A 20,190-nucleotide genomic window follows, 5' to 3' on the forward strand; every position below is an offset into this window, starting at 1 on the left:
AATAATAGTTAAATAATCATAGAAACTCCCAAGCTCGACAAAAATGATAATATATTGTTTTGACTTTAACATGTATCGAAAGCAAAGACCCCTGCAAAACGATTATCTAACACTGCCGTGAGTGAGAGTTACGTTTATTCTTCGATAGAATATTATAAAACAAACATATTAGTTATATTATTATTGTGTTATATCAGTTGACAATTAATACTTTTTCAGCAGACATAACCTGATCCATTTACTACGGGATGAAAGTCTCTCTTATCTACTTCCACTATATTATAATATGCAATACTGCAACATACTTTCGTTGAACTTGTTCAGTTCATAAATCTCATTTGTTGAAAGTCATTTCCAGTTCATCACCGTTGTTAAATATATCACATCGTTTTGTGTTCTCTATCTCTACCCACATTACGTCCACCATGCACATTTCTATAAAAAGTTACGTTATATCATGTAAATATAAATAAAATAACTACTGTCTAAAGACGTCGAAGAAAAGATTCACTAGTCAACTATTAAAAAGTTAAAAAGTGTGGATTCAATTACGCTGAACTCTCATTTTTTTTATTATGATTCATAATGTTGGGCAGATACCAAATTCCAGTAGTTTATACTTTAAATAATGATAAAATGATATGATAATTTCCAGCGGTGATGGGTGATAATTAAAAACAGGTTATCCTGAAATAATTGGTTAAAAGATGTATCTTTAAATAGTTTCTCAGTCGGTATGGAATTTAAGTTCAGTGATTCAGTAGAACGTATACAGATTTTGGAAAAATATTTCGATGAATGATATAATATAATATGTCAATCATATTTGCATTGAAAAGTGAAAAAAAAATAGGTGCTTATAAAGAAGCCTGCTATTAAATATTATTATCTTCGATTAAGAAGGATTTTCGAAATCGTATGCACGTAAAATGATCACCCCATCGTCTTCCACACGTTTATTAAAGTGGATAGATTCTATAGTGTCCTGAAATTTGTACGCATATAATTGACTGTAGGACACTTTTTCGTCAGCCGTTGTCCTTTAAACATGTGTTCGTATAGCATTTAATCAAATGACGAGTTGTTCGTTGAACATTCGTTGAACGTTGGTCATTTGATTAAATGCTATACGAACACATGTTTCAAGGACAACGGCTTACGAAGAAGAGTCCTACGACCAACTGTATACGTACAACTTACATGTTACCAGATTCTATAATTAAAGAGACTCTTCCTCTACAGGCAAGAATAAAAACTAGGGCCTGGAAACCTATACTGCGATGGTTAGATAGTGTAGATAGAGTCATAGAAAGATAAATATAGATAAGATAAGAGAATAGAGGCTAAAATGGATAGTATACCTATATATATTGCAATGGAAATATTTCCTGGAGATGGCTAAAACCATCATTAGGTTCTAACACCAATGATGATAACAATTTTTCTTAATTTATTTATAAACATTTCAAGTCAAACCAATGATAAATAATTGACTTGCCTGAGAGGAAAAATACAACAGACCTACTTACGCATTTCGTTCTTCTAAATATTATTGTAATCTATATGACAGTTTGGGTCACATTTACCTTCATTGTTTTTCATTATACGACCCATCTAGGAGATACAATAATACCCGAAACATTTTAGCATAATGAGAAATATGTAAACTAACCACATCGCATTTTCGCATCATCTTCCATCACGTGCCAAAGTTTGTGTTACCGACCCCTGGAGAAAAATCGCGAGAACGTGTTCCGGACGAGAGGAAAAAATCAACTCATTTTCACTCGATCTCGAAACCACTTTTGGAGACCACCGCGAATGGAAATTATATGCTACGTTGCTTTACTTCTGAATAAGATTTAACGGTACAGTAATTTGTAAATGTGTAACATAAATATATTATTAAAGTCCCAGGTGCCGTATAAAGGTCTAAAATTAACCATTTGGGGATTGTTATGGATCTAAGTCTGAACAATGAACTCTTGAGGTATCCGTAGGCTGAGTCAGGTTTAACGTTGTATGTTTACCATAGATATTATGGCGAGAGGTTACTTGACCTGTTTTCTTATTATCGTGTTCCTTTAAAATTATTTCAAGGAATTAAAACCATTCAATGTTAATTCAAGTTCATTTTTTCAAAAATTACTGATCAATAGACAGTTTAATATTCATCTTTATTAAAAAAATAATACTATTGACTTACGGTACTTAATGTAATTTTAATTTTAATTCTAATTCATTAAAGGTTTAAACTATTCAAAATCCTTTTTTGCGACCCGAGTTTCGCTTTTCGGCATTTTTAGGCACTATGCATAGTCACCAATGGTAAATGCACACTTAATACTAATACAAATAATTATTACTTATATAATAAATAATTATTATATGGTACATAAAAAAAATGCGTAAAAGCATCTACAAAAAATATTTTTACCTATCTTGTATATCCTAAATAAGTAAGGTGCCATCAAACGAAGTGAATATAGACACTCTTTACCCTTTAAAACCATGTATCTTTATACTGACTCGATATTATTTAGATATCAATAGCTTAAAACATGTTTATATGGTCCTTTTATATATTCATAAAAATATTCTTCAAATACCTATTCTTAAAGATTATTTAAAAAAAAAAAAAAAAAAAAACAGCGAATTTTGTTCGATGTCTCTATTTAATTTGCATCGGGGTGAATAGATACTTGGTGGGTGAATAACAACAAAATAGCTATTGCCTAGTGATTAATCAATAATAAATGTAAATTATACGTTGACATTCATTTATGGAGTTTAATAAATTCATGAATACATAAGTGCAGTAGTGAAAACATATTCATCAACTATAAAAAATAATACCTATACTATACACATATAATAAGTATATACATAACGTCATTTTTTGTGCTTTATAGCTCATGTGAATATGTTTGTATTATTCAGAATGCTTTCTAAAAATATAAAAAAAGGAAATTCTTTCCAAAACATAAAAACTTTTCAAACAAATTATCATCATTCAATCGTATAATAAAATCACTAACTCTATTTATCCGCAATGTTTTTCTATTTACCCTATAATATGTCTATATTCACACAAATTATTTGTAAAATTAATTTTTAAAAATTAGCTAATAATGTCAAAACCCATTTAAAGATCCATCAAAAATATGTTTATATTATCGAAAACAAAACACACAAAAGGTATATTAACATAAGTCATAAAGTAACGATACTCAGGCATAAAATATAACCCATTTATTTAAATTTTGAATTTAATTATTGAGTTACTTTGTTTTTGCTGTTCGATATGATATTGGCATTATTAAACAATAAAAAACCTTTGGAATATAAATACGTTGAATACTAAGTTGTGTTAAAGTTTATACCATGTTTTCTTTCTATTCATCCCATTTTACCGTACCTACCAAAATACTTTCAAATGGCAATGATAAAAACCCATTGAATAATTCAACCTAGTATATAACATCATTAACCTGCAACGATTGTGACCGTATCTATATTGGAAAAACCTCTCATAGCTTTAATATTAAGGTTAATGAACATTTATTGATAAATAATGTATAAAAAATAAGTTTTTAAAATATTATGAATGTAAAAGTAATTCAATTTAGATCAGCATTATCATTTTTTATGAAGGCCTCCGCTAACTGTACCCCTCCTTTCGGTCCCTAATTCTGTGCTGCCACGTACATCTACCGAACTTTATGAAATTGTATATTCAGCGGATTTGAGGGCGTGCCTGTAGACGTTTAGTTCCCCTCGTGTACCTACCACTGAATGATGGCATTTGTCTAACGGTTATCTAGTCGTTGAGCAACATGTCCAGCCCATTGCCATTTACCTGCTTAACGACCTCTATCGTATTCCGTACCCTTGTCTGCTTCCTTTGGTTTATTTTGTGATCTTTATTCGTTATCCCCAACATGCACATTTCCATGCCACGTTGCGCTCCTCATAATTTATGGATTGTATTGATCGATTTAGATATTTCATTCAATTATATTAATGAATTAGTTTCTGATAAGGAAAAATAGTCCAATGTGAAATAGTAGAGTTTGATTCGACCAAATGATTTAATTTTTTTCTTTGTACACTGTTTTAAGATTTATGGCATATTATTTTCCCTCTCTTTAATAATGAGCGCCTTGAAATCTGTAGCCTGCCTAAAACGACTGCTTACAAGGCGAGATAAAATTATTTTTTTCCGTTTCTTTGTTTTGACTTCCTATTTCTTTGTATTTCATTTATATCCATTATTTAAGCATTATAAGATATTATAGTGTATAACTTTGTATATTTCATAATTGTATAATGAATTTAATTCAACGACATTCATCATGTAATAATATCGTGTGTCAGTTCTGTCATTATAATCATCATGAGTGATCCCCTATGGAAGAGTAGCTGAGGCAGCTTAGATAGACACATCTTCTATTTTTACCATTTCCGTTATTAGATGTCGGCGATGATTTCGCTAATTTTCGCCCTGTCCATCGCTGCTCTAAATATGGATGAAGTGCTGACCGCAAACCAGTGTCTGCTTGATCAACAGAACATTCCTCTTATATCGTTTAGTGACGCACATTAAGTATGTCCTCAGCGTATATGGTTTAAGTCTACGATCTATAAGTAGGGATGTTCATTACCTGGGAACTCTACCATTGCGTCTATCACCCAGTGGCGTAGTAGTAAATAGTGCACACTAAACGTCAGTCAATTGTATTTGTTATCATCGAATTAAGACAACAATTTGTAAGTAGATAGTGTTTGTTAGTTTTAAAAATTCAACTAAACCCTGCATAATACAAGCCATAGTAGATAATAGTAGAAAAATATTCGTTTATCTATAAAATATCTAAAATTATGCCATTAAACCATACATAATTTTCGATATTTTATGGATATAAGCATATTTTTTATCGATATTGGTTAGTATTAGGCAGGGCTTAATGAAAATTAAATAATAAAATCTAACCAGCACCATCTGCAAATTGTATTCTAAGTTCAATAAAAACAAATAACTATAACTGACAGAGTTTAGTGTACACTATTTATGTCAGACTTTATGTGATAGTTTTTATACCAGCCTACTTCTTATTATTAGTTGAAAGTTCCTCACAGCAACTTGAAAGATGGTAATTAATCCTCGAAGATTACAAATCTGTTAGAAATTATCCAAAATGTACAGTCTATGTGCTCTGTCTGACGTAATCATGGTGAAAAATGAATGTAAATTTATTATTTAATGGTGCATATTAAGCCACGGAGCTCTAGAGGAATCTGAAGTTTTCGGTGTGGCATTAAAAATGTTTGTTTTATTATTATATTTTTCAGAGCGAAAACAAAGTCAGCCAACCAGCCAGTGGCTGAAATGCAAATATTTGATAACAAAAAGCGTCGCCTGATTGCGCGAGACGAGTTTAATTTAAATTCAGAAGATAAAACGCTTAATCATTTGACAGACTATACAGACAAACGCTAGAATCAGAGTATCACAAACTTTCGCAATAAAAATAACTGCTTTAATAATAATTAATCAAAAGATTATGATTCAGGGTATAAAAATACTAGATTGGTCATTTTATTAAAAACTGGTGCGCTGACAGGGGGAGAGACTTTCTTGCGAAAACTTTTCATGTGCAACATGTGTGAATAGGTAATAAAAATACCAATTAATAGTCATGTGTTTAGGATTTTGTATATTCATTGTTTAATATTTTACTGAAAACCGTGATTTTTCTGATAACACAGTCTGTATTGGCTTAAGACCATACTAGCCTAAATCATCATTTAAAATGCAGTATCGTTCTATATAAAATTAAAATTGTCTATTAATAAACAATTAATAATATAATCATTTTTCAATTCTTAGAAATTGTACTTACCATCAGCTTAATTGGTTAAATCTCACCGCCCGGATAATGGTGGATGTGGGATCAAGTCCCATCCAATACAGATTGTTCTAATATATATATTCCAAAATAATGACGTTCTCTTTTGATTTTTTATGCAATTGTTTTTAATCACGCAGGATTTCTTAGTGAATTTTAACTTCCAAGATGTTGCGATTATTCGTTATCAGATGTATGATTATACAGATGTGTTTAAAAAATCGATTAGTTCATAGATAAAAGTAAATGATGAAATATGCAATTTTTTTCATAACTAATCGCTGTGTTGCAAAAAATACGTATTCTTTTTAAGCTTCATATAAATAACTAAATTATCAATTTAAAATTTGATTTTGCAACATGTTGCAAAATTATTAACACAATTTTATTTATTTTAATCTAATCCCGGGATTGTCTCGGATTGCAATCGCCAATTAATTAGTATATAGAGGAACAAAATTATTATTATGTCGATTTTTTATCAAATTTAATTTTTTATCAATAGGTGCCTAATAAGAGAAGATAGTGACAAAAATATCTGACTAATTTTACGTAGTTTTATGACTCTCTTGCATATCTCCAAATCGAGGATGATAGTAATATGTTTATTAAGTACCTACGTCTTTGGTTTTTTTTTAGGTAAATAGGTACTGAAATATAATTTTAATATATCTTTAATTTATTGTATTTACTAGTAAATCACATAAAAAGGTAGTATATTATTGACATCGTGCGTATAATACCATAAGTTTTTGTAACGATGACAATGTGTCGGGCTTCGGAATAACAGAAAATATGTACTCGTCAGACAGGCCTAGAATGCGTTGATGAACATTTTCTCTGTTCGTAATTTCACTTTTTAAAATATATTTTGCTATTTTACAATATAGATACGCTTGGTAAGTTGGTAATACCTTTTCTGTACTGGTAGAAATAATTAATCTACTGCAATGAAGAATAGAACATAAATAAAACTAAATGCTTTGAAAAACTCAAAGAAAAAATATTGTGTGCGTTGATTTTATTACTGTAGTTCTTGATTCGGAACATAATGTTCTTTGCTTATATATTATAGATGCATGTAAAAAATTACGTGGTTTTAATTATGTGCTATGTAGATAATTTTAGTATCCATAACACAATGCTTAACAAGTCACAGACGTCGAATACGTGTTATAATAAACTTAAATCAATTAAATACGGTACCTACTGAATATCCGTTACTCGTTTCTGATAAACCGACAACGTATTAATTACTGATTATCTACGCAAATCCGAAAAGACGTCAATATAAAATTTTATTAAAACTATTAAAACTAGACAGTATGAGATGTACCTACGCATCTATCAAGTATTGCAATACTTGAAATTATTCAAGTACATAAACTATTATTATTTGAATGTTAGTGGCCAGTATTCTTGACGTGTACATTAATTAATCAAATAAACAATTCATTAAATTATTTCATGTATATGTATGAATATTAATTAAATTTATTAAATATATGCTGTGCAGTTTTCATAATTTTATTATTTTGTTATTTTATTTTTGAAATCACGAAATATATCGGGATTATAAAAATAGTAACACTTTTGATCGCCAAATCCAAACGTGTGAAATATTATTTATGTTTTATAATGTTCATAACTAGTTGGTTAAACATAGCATAAACATGTTTGCCATTAACCCAGAGACTAGTAGGCATATTCTCAAGTATCACAATTAAAAAATCTGTTCAGAATAAAATAAAATTAGTTTGGAATCGATGAACCACTGCAATAGAAAAGAAAAAATGATATAATGTCAGTAATTATTAAATGAATGCGGGAAGGTTTGCCTTTTCTTTCACCACCTGCTTAGTAACGTTTATATCCAGGTACACACGATCAACATTAATTGTGTATTATTTATCCTCTGATTTAATTAATTATATTGGTCAAGCCTTGATAAGCAGAGAATCGCACCCTGTATAATGTTGTAAGTTTTTTGAATTCTGAGAAAATCTCCTTTATAGAACTCTCAAATCGAAGGCTAACTGATTTAAGAATATCTTCTTTTTCACCTGTAATATTGAAAGATTTACAGGATATGTATTCGTCTATCACAAGCATCTTCAATCTAGTATGAAAATTGGCAGTGACCACTACGCTGTTCATTTATTATCATTCTTCAACTTAAACAAACGTATTAATACCAACACTTTTCGTTCACCATATTTAGGCACTCATTTTACTTATCATCAAACTATTATCCTACTATGCCAAAAGCCAAATGCATAATGGTAAGTGGAACTACGCCTCAGCTTATAGCGTATGGACTCGCGTATTCGTATTCTCGCAATTCTGCATTAGCTCGTAATTGATTCTATACAAACCAAGTGATTCACGTGAGTTTCCTAATAATTCATTTTAAAACGACTAATGTGGTTAAGGAGATTAAAATAGGAAAAATTAATACTATTTCCCCTTCGAAAATTCAATGAAATAATATTATGTTACAACTAAATTTAAACGCTTTTTACATTTTCACGTCTCACTTCTTATGTGCCAATGGTGTGATCAACAAAAATTGATCCTGCGATAGTGTGATGGACATGCCTGGGCGATAATAATTATATAATTAGGCCAATCTAACAAATCTTGCTAATAAAATCTTTCGTTTCTTGTTACTTATTGAGAAATCTAAAAGTCTAGAATATGTTAAGTGAAAAAAAATAAGACCTCGACTGAAAAGGTAGAGTTTACAGATTAACTTGTTTTACCTCTCATGTTCAGTTATTAATTATTAATATTCACACACTGAATTGTTAGAAGTAGGTACTTATATTTTGAACTATTTTAATTGTATGTGAAATACAATGACTAAAAACGAAAATAAATCAGTTGTGATTCAAAAACTATTCATAACTTGATATTGTATGCAATACTTCAGTAGTATTTATAAAACAGACACATGATTGCTCCACTTTCCTCGGTTAGGAACAGCTAACATAATATTATTGTTACTTGGTCAGTGGCTAAAATATACCCCTTATAATTGGCATGGAAGGAATATAATGAAAATAAAATATGCATTTATAAGTATTAAGAATTGGCAACCTAAACTAGTTCAGTATTCACCATCAGCATCTTCAGCCTCGATCAATCTTCAATCGAATAAAAGCCTCCTCCCGCTCCTATCACTCTTTTTGGTCCCTAGTTCTTTGCAGCCGCGTACATCCGGCGGGTTTTATTGAAGTGAGATTAATAATAATTACTTTAAGTTCTGCAAAGAATTTATCATTCAAAAGGTATATTTCTAATAGTATGTTATAATTAAATGATAATTATAAATAATAATAATAAATAAACGAAATGATGACTTACGCGGCAAAGCTGGTGTAATAGATAAGCTAGATCGGAGATAAAGTAATTAAACATAGGGTAAAAATGTAAATAGTCTATGTAATGCATATGTTCGAGAAAGGCACCTTTTAATGCTTTCATGTGTTGCTACATAACGTAAACAGAATCTTCACAACATTGTTTTACGTAATTGATTGTACCAGAGTTCAAACGAGTAGGTAATTACCTATTATTGATAAAATTATGTTTTATTAATAAGTAAGTTATACAATATAATACCTATACACGCTATGTTTACAAATGTGTACCAAGATCATAGTCATAAATAAATGTATTGCTTTGTTTAATAAAAACTGTATTATTTTACTCCGTGTATTTAAAAAAAATGTTAAAAAAATATTGTGTATGAATAGTGGATATAAAAATATTTAATCTGGTAGTTTTGTGGGTTGTAGTTACCAAGTTAAGCCAAACGCTCTTTGTGAGCCAGATTAGGTGGAATAATCCCGATACTGTCGATGTTTTGGAATCGTTGGCTGAAAAACAAACTCGTTCGAAAAATCGAAAAGCGCGAATAATATCAACCGCAAAACACACATTTATTCATTCGATTCGTGGAATTTTTCACTCAAACCACCCACCTACTTCAGTCACTGGAAATATTATTTGTTTTTGCTAATAAAACATAGAGTTTCGACGAAACGACTCCGTGGCCAGGTTATCATAACTCTTGATTGGTAACCCAAAAATTTATTGAGTTGTTTGTAGAAGAAGATAAGAAGCTAGAGGGGTAGATTACTACCGAATTTTCTTACTTCAGATGAGAATCATTTCTATCTAACTTAATGGTACTTTATAGAGCCTAGTAGGTACTAACTTGGATTCCCATAATTACTGGATGTATTATGTGAATCTTAAAAGGTCCCTCATAATAAATATAAGCAGTCTACCCATAGAATTATGAGTCTCTGAGAATTCTAAAAACTTTACCGTTTCATAAACAGATACAATAATAGTCCCACCAAACCATACCCGCCTTGCACCACACCCGGTATTAATCGGGCATATCACGGGACCCTACGTTTAGATGTGAAGTATCATTTTTTTTATTACTGGGAATGTCTCAGGAGCAGTTGTTACCCAAGGCTGAGGTCGCCATGCACGCAAATGTACTGAGTTCACATGACTTTATGAAGAGATCTTTATGTTGGCAATATGACGCCGAAAATTTTCTAAATGCGTTCGACCGGGTTGCTACAAAGCAACCCGGTCGAACGATCCGATGGGCACAACAACTGAATATGATTAAATAAATCGATACGTAGTTACCAATGGTGTGCTGTATCTTTTGAAATGAGGCATGCTTTTCAAACGCATATGCCTATGTTCCAATTTTAAAATACATTATTTCTACTGAATACACGATGATAGATTATACAAAGTGGTTCTACCATGAGTTCATAATGAAATAATTATAAGTTGACAATGCTATATCAAAAAGCACATTTGCTATCATAGAGAGCAGCACCAGGCAACTAGTAGGTATGTCATTTAATTTATTTATTGGTTTTGTGAATATACAAATTACCATCTAAATGTTTTGGAATAATAATTAAGGCATGCGCCGCGCCGTATTCACGGCATCCATGTCCGTACGCCACTGGTAGATACCTGTGCCTCTAGAAATAATGCTCATTATTCTAAACGTGTGTTCATTATACTATTTTTGTTATATACTGCTAAAACCATCTACAGCTAACCGTCAAATATATTTTTCTCTTATCTCTCTCTCTTATCGGTTGTTTTCTCATAGCTGTGGATTGTGACCATCCTGAAATGAGATCATCTTCCGAACGACTAAGACTCAACCTCTTTGGGTCATCTACTTCTGAGAATGAATACTGCCCCCGTAAGGTCCAGAACTTGGGCGATACTCTTGCTTTGCTTATCCTTCCCCGGAGGCTACCCAAAACCTCTCCAGGCTATCTGATCCGCACCAAATAATATGTCCAAAAACTGCAGAATGCATCTCAGATATATTAATTGTCAAGAGCCGTTCCTTTACTTAGAGTGCCTGATGTTTGGCTTATTACGGCTATACGCTATCTATGAAATGTGATGTCAACATCATATTTCGAAGGAATCAATTATTGCCTTCAGTTCCCGACTTGACACCGTACAAAAATGATGAACATATACAAGCGATGTTTACAAATTACCATTAATACTAATATTGGTTTCACTTTGTTTGACTATATTTACCTATCTTATATTGCTCTTAAACCCCTGGGGATGAATTTTTACAAAGTAATATTTTCCAGTAAAGCAGCATAATAACTTATTTTTCTTTACTTTTTCCAAGAAATATTAAATAAAATTCATAAACTAGATGTTCGAGAAAAGGTTAAAAATAAATGTATAAAAATAATTATTATGACTATTGCCTGTTATGCATACATATTGATGTTGACTATAAATAAAGTTATCTTTCAGAAATCTTCCATATTTACTAAGGTTTAGTTCTTTTGAATTATGTTTTAAAATGATAAATCTACAAGATTTCATAGAAAGTATATTATATTTTTTTACTTTGTTATATATCATACATTTATTATTTACCCAGCACACATTCTGTTTCTAGTCTGTGAATTTTGTCTTTTTGAATTTTAATGGGTTATTACTAAAACTATTGAAAAAAACCTTCTTACATAGATATGGAGCAGCCTAAAGGATGAAAATAATGGTAAAAAGGAATTACTGATATTTTCATCTCATTAAAAATGATTTGAATTCATATCAGACCGAAAATTCATTAGGTTAGGTTAGTTAATAATATACCGATTTACTATATCATCCAAAACGGACTATATTTATATACAAATTGACCACAAAATGTGTTAACCCAAATTCAATACGAAAAATTTAGTACTTATAACAATTTATTAGTCAATGTTGTGTCAAAAGATTATTCATACTTGGGAAAATAAATAAAAAGAAATACCCATAACTTTTCGAACTGAATGAAAAGTTTTTTATACAGCAAAGATTCTGTTCATAAGGAATTGATGTATTATAAAAATGGTATAGGTAGATAATTATATATTATTATATAATAATATACAAACCCAAATAAATTATGAGCTTCGTTTCAATCTGAGTTATAAACAAGCAAGATTATATATTACTATTTTATTATGTTTTCAGATTTTTTTATATCCAATAAAAATGCTGCATCTATTAAAATATGCAATATCGTTGCTTATTACAGATGATTTTTGGAAGATATTAATATAATATCTTATCGATTATATTCACTTCGATTAATTCAAAACTAATAGTTAAAACTTACAACATGTTAGAACCCTTCAACTTCTTAGTACGAGTACGTAAAAAAAATCTATCGTCTAAAAATTGTGTGTATCATTTCAAAAAAATTATATATAATATACATATATTGTATTGAATGAACATTGTATCAGTATTGCCATATACTGTTATAATTATATGTTTTATGTTGCCAGAGGCGAGTTAACTCGTCAAAGCATGTATATCGCGGCACGCTATGGATTAGTTAACTCGCTAAAGTGACTAAAATACTGAAGTTGTGGAAACCCTGTTTGAGTATATTTTCTAAACAATATTTATCATTTTAGTGCAAAAATATCTATGATACACTTGAGAAACATGTTGATTTGGTATGTTTGTACAAATATTTATCATTATGTGCCTGCTTCATATTTTTAAGGGACTTATTCTATTCCAAAAATAGCTGGCCTATACATGTCGACCTAGTAAAAATAGGCTACTAGTGATAAGGTTAATATCCAAAACAAATAAATACCTTTATAAATCGGTTATTATAATATAATATTGGAGTTTATAATAAATATATTACTATATTACATTTCATGTGGAATCAAAATTATAGTATTGTTATATAACTAGTATTAAATTAGGTTTGGTTGGCAATACTGAATATAATATAAAGTAAAATCTCGCTCTATAAAATATTTCGTCCGTTATGTCGTGCCTAAAGACGTTAAACTATATAAAAGATGAACAAGAACTCGCTGGATTGATGGACAGTGTAAGTATATAGCAGAAAAACACTATATACTAAGAATCCAAGGAGAGGCCTTCATCTAGCAGTGGCAAAAGTCTGGGGATGATCATGATGATGATATTATAAAAGTTCTAACAATCTGGTTAACTGATATATAAGAGTTTTATTCAATCAAATCGAAATGATTGCATTTTGCCGTTAAAACTAAGCAAGTACAAAAATGGCATTTTTCAAAATGACCGAAACAGGGTTTCCTTAATAACGTTGTTGCCTGCCCAATTCCATTTCGATTCTTTGACCCGTATAATCACATAACCCAGTTTTCTAACAGCCAATACCCTTTTATTTACTTAAAATACATTGGTATTATTTATTCTACAGGAACTCTACATAACATGTACTTCTTTGACGATATATTCATCTCATTAAAAAGGATTTGAATTCAAATCAGACCGAGAATTCATTACATATGTATCTACATTATGTAGCTGCACATACTGTGCAGTAAATTTTTAATGAATTCAAATCTATTTATTGGGTACCTACCTAAAATATTATTGTTATATTAGAAAAAGAACATTTATGTATATGAGGAGTTATTAATATACCGATTTGCTATATAATCCAAAACAGACTATTTATGTACAAATTGACCACAAAATGTGTTAACCCATAAGTGCATGATGACAATCCTTTAATGTGTCCTATATTACTTTTTTAATCAATCATTTTTCATTTCTAATAGTTGTATTACTATTTTTATGCCCATTTCTGCACTGCAGATAACTGCAAGTTTTTAAATAAAATTTCATTCACACATGAAAATATAAGATAGAACATCAATTTTTAACTAACTTCCCGACTAGCTAGACATTTGAAACTTTTAAAATATATCAGAACACGATGCCAATGCATTTTTTAAATACTTTTAGCTATCTTTAAGTAAAATTGAATTCATTTTCAGTTAATTCTGTATGAAAACTTATTTCGACACCATTCAGCGCTCTGAATGGAAAATTTTACGAACCGGAGCGCTCGATAATTTTACGAAAATATCAACTATATTACACTATACTACATTAATTGTAAATGTGATTTATAAAAATAGAGATCAGACGGTCAAATTAATATTTCCACGAGGGAGAGCGATAACTTTGTGGATTTTATGAACCGGAACGGCGCTCCGGTGCGTTCCGGTCCATTTTGAGCCCTGACACCATTATTGGTTGCTAGGGGTCTAGGGTCCTAGCAACTAAAATATAATATGTGCGTTACTATGGAAATCAATATGTCATGTCAAAATGACATTTCAGTATTATTTCTATCAAGTACAATTTTTTTGATCGTTTAAGCTAGTCATGTTTATATGATTCAACAGAAAATTTAAAAACGTTGTACTTATATAAAAAGTTCTTTTTATCTTGTAATTATTGTTTTAGCACTTACCTATTGAACGAAAATGTTAAGATGGCAATACTGAATAGGTACGTTTATGTTTTTACATTTTATTCGACACAGACGACAGCTAAGTTCACTGACTGACGTAAACTCAATACACGAGTCACGAGTGCAATGGTTGAACTTTACACTGCGGCTAAAAATAATACGAATTGCTAATAACTACAAGGCACACACTGAATAACCTAACCTTATCCCTTTGTTTATATTTTGTTAACAACCCTTATAATATTAACTGAGTAAACAGAATATACGAGTAATCTTGTTTTATTAATAGACTATGTTTTTGTTGGATGTTTCTAATGTTAATGCAAACAATTTGAATTTGTATACAAATAATATCGAAATCAATTTGGTAGCACCTAATTATTATGGTATAAGTGATAGTAGATTTAAGACAAAGCTACGTCAATAATGTTAATATAATATAGATTGTATTGTAATTAATTATAATTTTCTTACAATAGTAATATAGATATGTAAATTAGATAAAATGATACTTAATAAACATCGAAAACATTGCTAATATATACGTCATATTCTATATATATAAATTTTTAATTATGTATAAATTACTTACATATCTTCAGTTGAAGTGCTAATAATTGACTAAATTAAACAGAGAACAATGAAAGTTCGGAAATAAACGTTAATTTTTATTATCCAACATTATTATTTATAAAAATACCTTATTAGTTATTACCATTTGAATTAAGTCTCATTTATATTTATTTATTAATCTAATGTATGTATGTTGTTAGTCAGGTGTTCATTTCTAAAATTCCTTATATTTAATTTAAAATAGTTGACAAAAGTCAACAATGAATAATGAAACTTCTGGAAAAAACGGTGATATAAACTAGATACTAATTTACAATAAGTAAGTAGGTATTCTATAAATATAATAGGTAGGTTCTCGGAGACTGTAATTACCAATTATCTAGAGAAAAATATGTCAAGTAATTAAACAAAATATTATTTCTTTTTATTAGCTCTACAATTCAATGTGGATCTAAGTCGCTTTCAAATGTTTGATTATGATGCTTTTTTGCTTTTTGATGCTATTAGGCATAATATGCTTTGAATGCAATCGTATATTGAAAAAAACATATCTTTAATTCATATCTTAAATCTGGATTCAAATTCGCTACTCATGACTTCTGGCAGTGATCCATCGATCCAAGATTATATTATAAATAAATCTGTATCAAATTAGGTATACTTTAACAGCCGACTTAAATACAGATTTTTTAAATTAACTTTAGTTCGATTTTAAACATTAGACACCAAATAGCTTTATCTTCAGTTAAAATCCTAACAAGTCGTGATAATTAATGAACGATTAATCATTCATATAAAGCGAGATGAAAAATTAAAACGGTTCTAAGCGGGCCTTAAGCCGGCGTAAATCGAAATCGATATTGAATATGAAATGCACGGAAAGTCCCGGCCTAATTGAACGATTTGTCCATTTCGGGAGCTTGCGGGCCTACCCTGTGGGTATGGGGCTTTGGAAACCTATAATATATGATCGCTATATAATAAATCCATTTATATTTTAATAACTAATGTTAATAACAATAATGTGGGGTACAAACCACAACAAGAATAAGTACACGTATTAACACATACATTTATTAAATCGTCTTGAACGTGAATAATATGGATTAAATAAATTATATTTAAGTAAAACATGTTTCTAAAGTTCTGTAAATTAAATGACCAGTTTTATGAATTGCGGAAAGAATATGATTTATGTTATATTATTTTAGCCTAACTTTTGAGGTGAATTTTTAAACTTATATCGAATTGATCTTTGATGCGATCACGATGCAATTTAATAAATAGTATGTTACTAATAACCTAACCGAAAAAAAAATATTTTTTTAAAAACGGTACATGTTCAAACACGCGTGTTACCATGATCTTACTCCCTACTTTATTTATCGTTTGTCAATTTATGGCTACGGCCGTATTTCGTAGCTTAGCCACTGGGAAATGCCAATAGAAATGACGTATTTCAAAAAAATACTACCTTATTCTTAGGTCAATAATTGTTATAAAGCAAACATTATTCGTAGAATGTTTATCACGTTTGAATGATCAAATACATAGCTTATAATCAGTATCTTAAGAATTATCTTAAAATGTGTAAATCTTGCCCATTTTTTGAATAATAAAAGGCCTAATTCTTGTCAAATTCGGGATCACAGAGATTATCAATATAATTTTTCATTGTACCTATATATTTCACTATAATAATGTCAACATAAATTTTACTTATTGTTTTATAAATACTTTTAAAAATTGATAAATATAAAAAATCTTAACACCACTTCACATGGACGTACTGAAATATGACTATATTCTAAAACATTAGAGCGAGAGGCTTAAAAGAATACTATTTTATGTAATAAAAATACTTTATGCAGTCATCAAATGTTTAAAATAAATATAAAAGATAATAAGGCTTCAAAACTATATAAATAGATTATCTACAACGTTTAAGGAATGCCCAGGATCATGCTTTGAAAATAGCATAAAATCTCCATTTTGACCTACGCGGCGCACGTCCCTCCTTAAAAAGAATTGTGTATATTTTTATTTATATCAAATTGAGTTTAAAGGATTTCAAGATATATTATTTAATTTATATATTATGAAAAGTCAATATTTTTGAAATCATAAAAATACGTTCATTTTTGTCATCGACGAAAAAACTTACTCTTACTTCATATTAACAAAATACAATGTAGGAACTAATAACAATCGGACCTTTAAACCAAGAAACACTCGTTTTATATACCTATATGCAAATTTTATTGTTTTACAAATTTTATTTTCAGTTTATTTTTTAATTAAAAGACACTTTTGAATGTAATAGATTGATAGGTAAGTGTTTATAATTTATAGTAAAAAATGTCGAAATATTAACATTTATATTCAACTTCCGTTTTCAAATTCCATTGCAGAGGCTAATGTCTGTATTAATTTAATCAGAAAAATAGTGTTCTCTACTATCTGTATGCGGTTTATGCAGGTAAATAGTACCAAAAGTGAAATACATAACATGACAAACCGAATGAAGTACAAATTGCTTCTATAAGTTGCAAATTCTTTCTTAGACTCTTTTAGCTTAGCAAACTTAATACCTCACGGTTTTCGTGATAATGAACAACACATTTTTTTTATACGTAACACATTGTGTTTCAGTGTTTAATATATTTTATTAAAAAATACTCGCTCACTTTGAAAAAAAAATCCTATAACCACAAGCTGTGCCGTTTCTCTGAATCGAAATCGTAATTTTGATGGCGCGCGTTTCAGAATCAAACGTTTTATTCAATTAAATGAAAAGTTTGATGACCATTATTCATTAACGTTGGGATATTTGGCGATTTGCGAAAATGACAGTTTGGGAATGGATTAATATGTACCACTATTTGATTAATGTCGTATAACATATTAAAAACCCTTTAGATAAATATTTCGAAATATTACTCGTGTCTTCCAACTTTATAGTTCAATTTCCAGTTCTATAAATAAGTCATGCTGTATATGCATGCAATATATCATTTTTATGTATAATCATCATCCCAGGCCATATTATCATATTTAATACATAGGTAATTTTATTTATCCCAATAACTTCCATGATGGCCGAGTAGATTAAGCATCGGCCTATAGCGTCGTGGGTTTCAGGTTCAAATCTTGGGTCTGGCAAGTACACATATTATTTTTCAATTTGTGTATGAGTCAGAGTATGGACCTAATAGGTTGAGCAAGTGGCTGACATCCGTTTCTCGTAAAAACAAAAATCTGTTAATACAGCCTTTTATTAGAGGGAGGGTAATTTATTTCAAAGCTTTCACATTGGCAACCTTTTCACACTTTTGAGTTACATTCATCTTTTAATTTTATTAATTTAGAAATAAAATTTATAAGAAAGTGTCTTATTAATACGTATTATTTCAATAATATAATACTTCAATTTTAACGTACTCGTACAATGTTAAATCGACCACAATTCCGAACCTCTTGTTTAGATTATTCTGAAACAATAACTATTTTTGCTACTTTTAAAATGAAAAAAGGTTCTGTTCAATAAATTTTGTTTCATATAAATAAACAATATTAAATAACAAGAAAAATAACTCACTTTTAAAACAATTTGACAAAAATAAGAAGGTACGTATTATAATAATATATTAGTACCTATATCATATTAATTGTGTATTAGATATTGTATAGTTGAGCCAATTAACGCTCTTTAGACTAATATAATACATAATTTAATATTATACAGTATAACCCCGTTTTTACGTGCCCGGAATTCACGTTTTCCCGGCAATTGCGAGTAATTTTTTCAGTCCCGATGTATTTCAGTACATTTGATACCCGCATTTACGTTTTTCTTTCCCGTGATTTACGTCGGAAATATTCAAAATATGCGAGTTACGCGCGCTTGACAATGATTGGGTCGTGACATTCGAACGGCGTAAGGTGTTTGGAGGGAAAACTCCGTGTCTTTAGAACGGCGCACGGTGATTGGTCTTTACATAACAAAAAAACAAAAATGCAACAAACTAATTTACATGATTTTTTTAATAAAAAATAAAAAAAAAATTAATAAAAATTTTAATTGAATGTTGTTTTTTAATAAAACGTTATTTTTTTAGAAACATAAAATTTAAATGTTCTTTTTTTCAATACCACCCTTTTACATTTTCCCTCCAATTAGGTTTTTTTTCTTCAGTCCCTTAAAAAACGTAAAATAGGGGTTATACATAAACAAAAATATTGTATTGTGTAACTGCAATATTATTGTTATCAGTCAAGTCAGGTGTTACAGTCTAATATTTTCACTTAATTCAGTAAGGTTACTAATTATCTATACTCTGTGGTACTATTTGTACTGTCAAACTCGTGATATGTAAATTAATACTGATTTCTAATCACGAATTTATTTTGAGTTCACTGGATTATCACCATTGATATAATATGTACAGGTTAGAGTCTAACCGTTAGACCATTACATTCAATATTATATGAAACAGAAAAATTGATAGTTATTCCAGCGGGTCTATTCTATACAAAAGGCGACTATCGACCGCTAAAGTGCTAACGTGATAATGTGTTAGTATTTGTTACATACATTTTATATTGAAATATTATAATTGTAATTGTATTGTAATCAGTTAATCAGTCGAAACTGTCTCTCTCTCGCTCTCTCTCTATCGCTCATGCTCTAAATTTTAGCACAGGCAGGGGGCATGCCGTTAAAATATATCATTTATTGCAACAATTAATACCGGCTAATTATAATTGTTACAATATGTGTAAATAATTTGGTACAAACATACCCTAGTTAGCGGTTTTAGCGGACGAAAGCAGCCTTTTGTATAAAATAGACCC

This window comes from Rhyacophila brunnea, unplaced genomic scaffold, assembly GCF_057557595.1.
Source record: "Rhyacophila brunnea isolate RB1 unplaced genomic scaffold, BYU_Rbru_1.0 scaffold_1, whole genome shotgun sequence".
Taxonomy (NCBI): domain Eukaryota; kingdom Metazoa; phylum Arthropoda; class Insecta; order Trichoptera; family Rhyacophilidae; genus Rhyacophila; species Rhyacophila brunnea.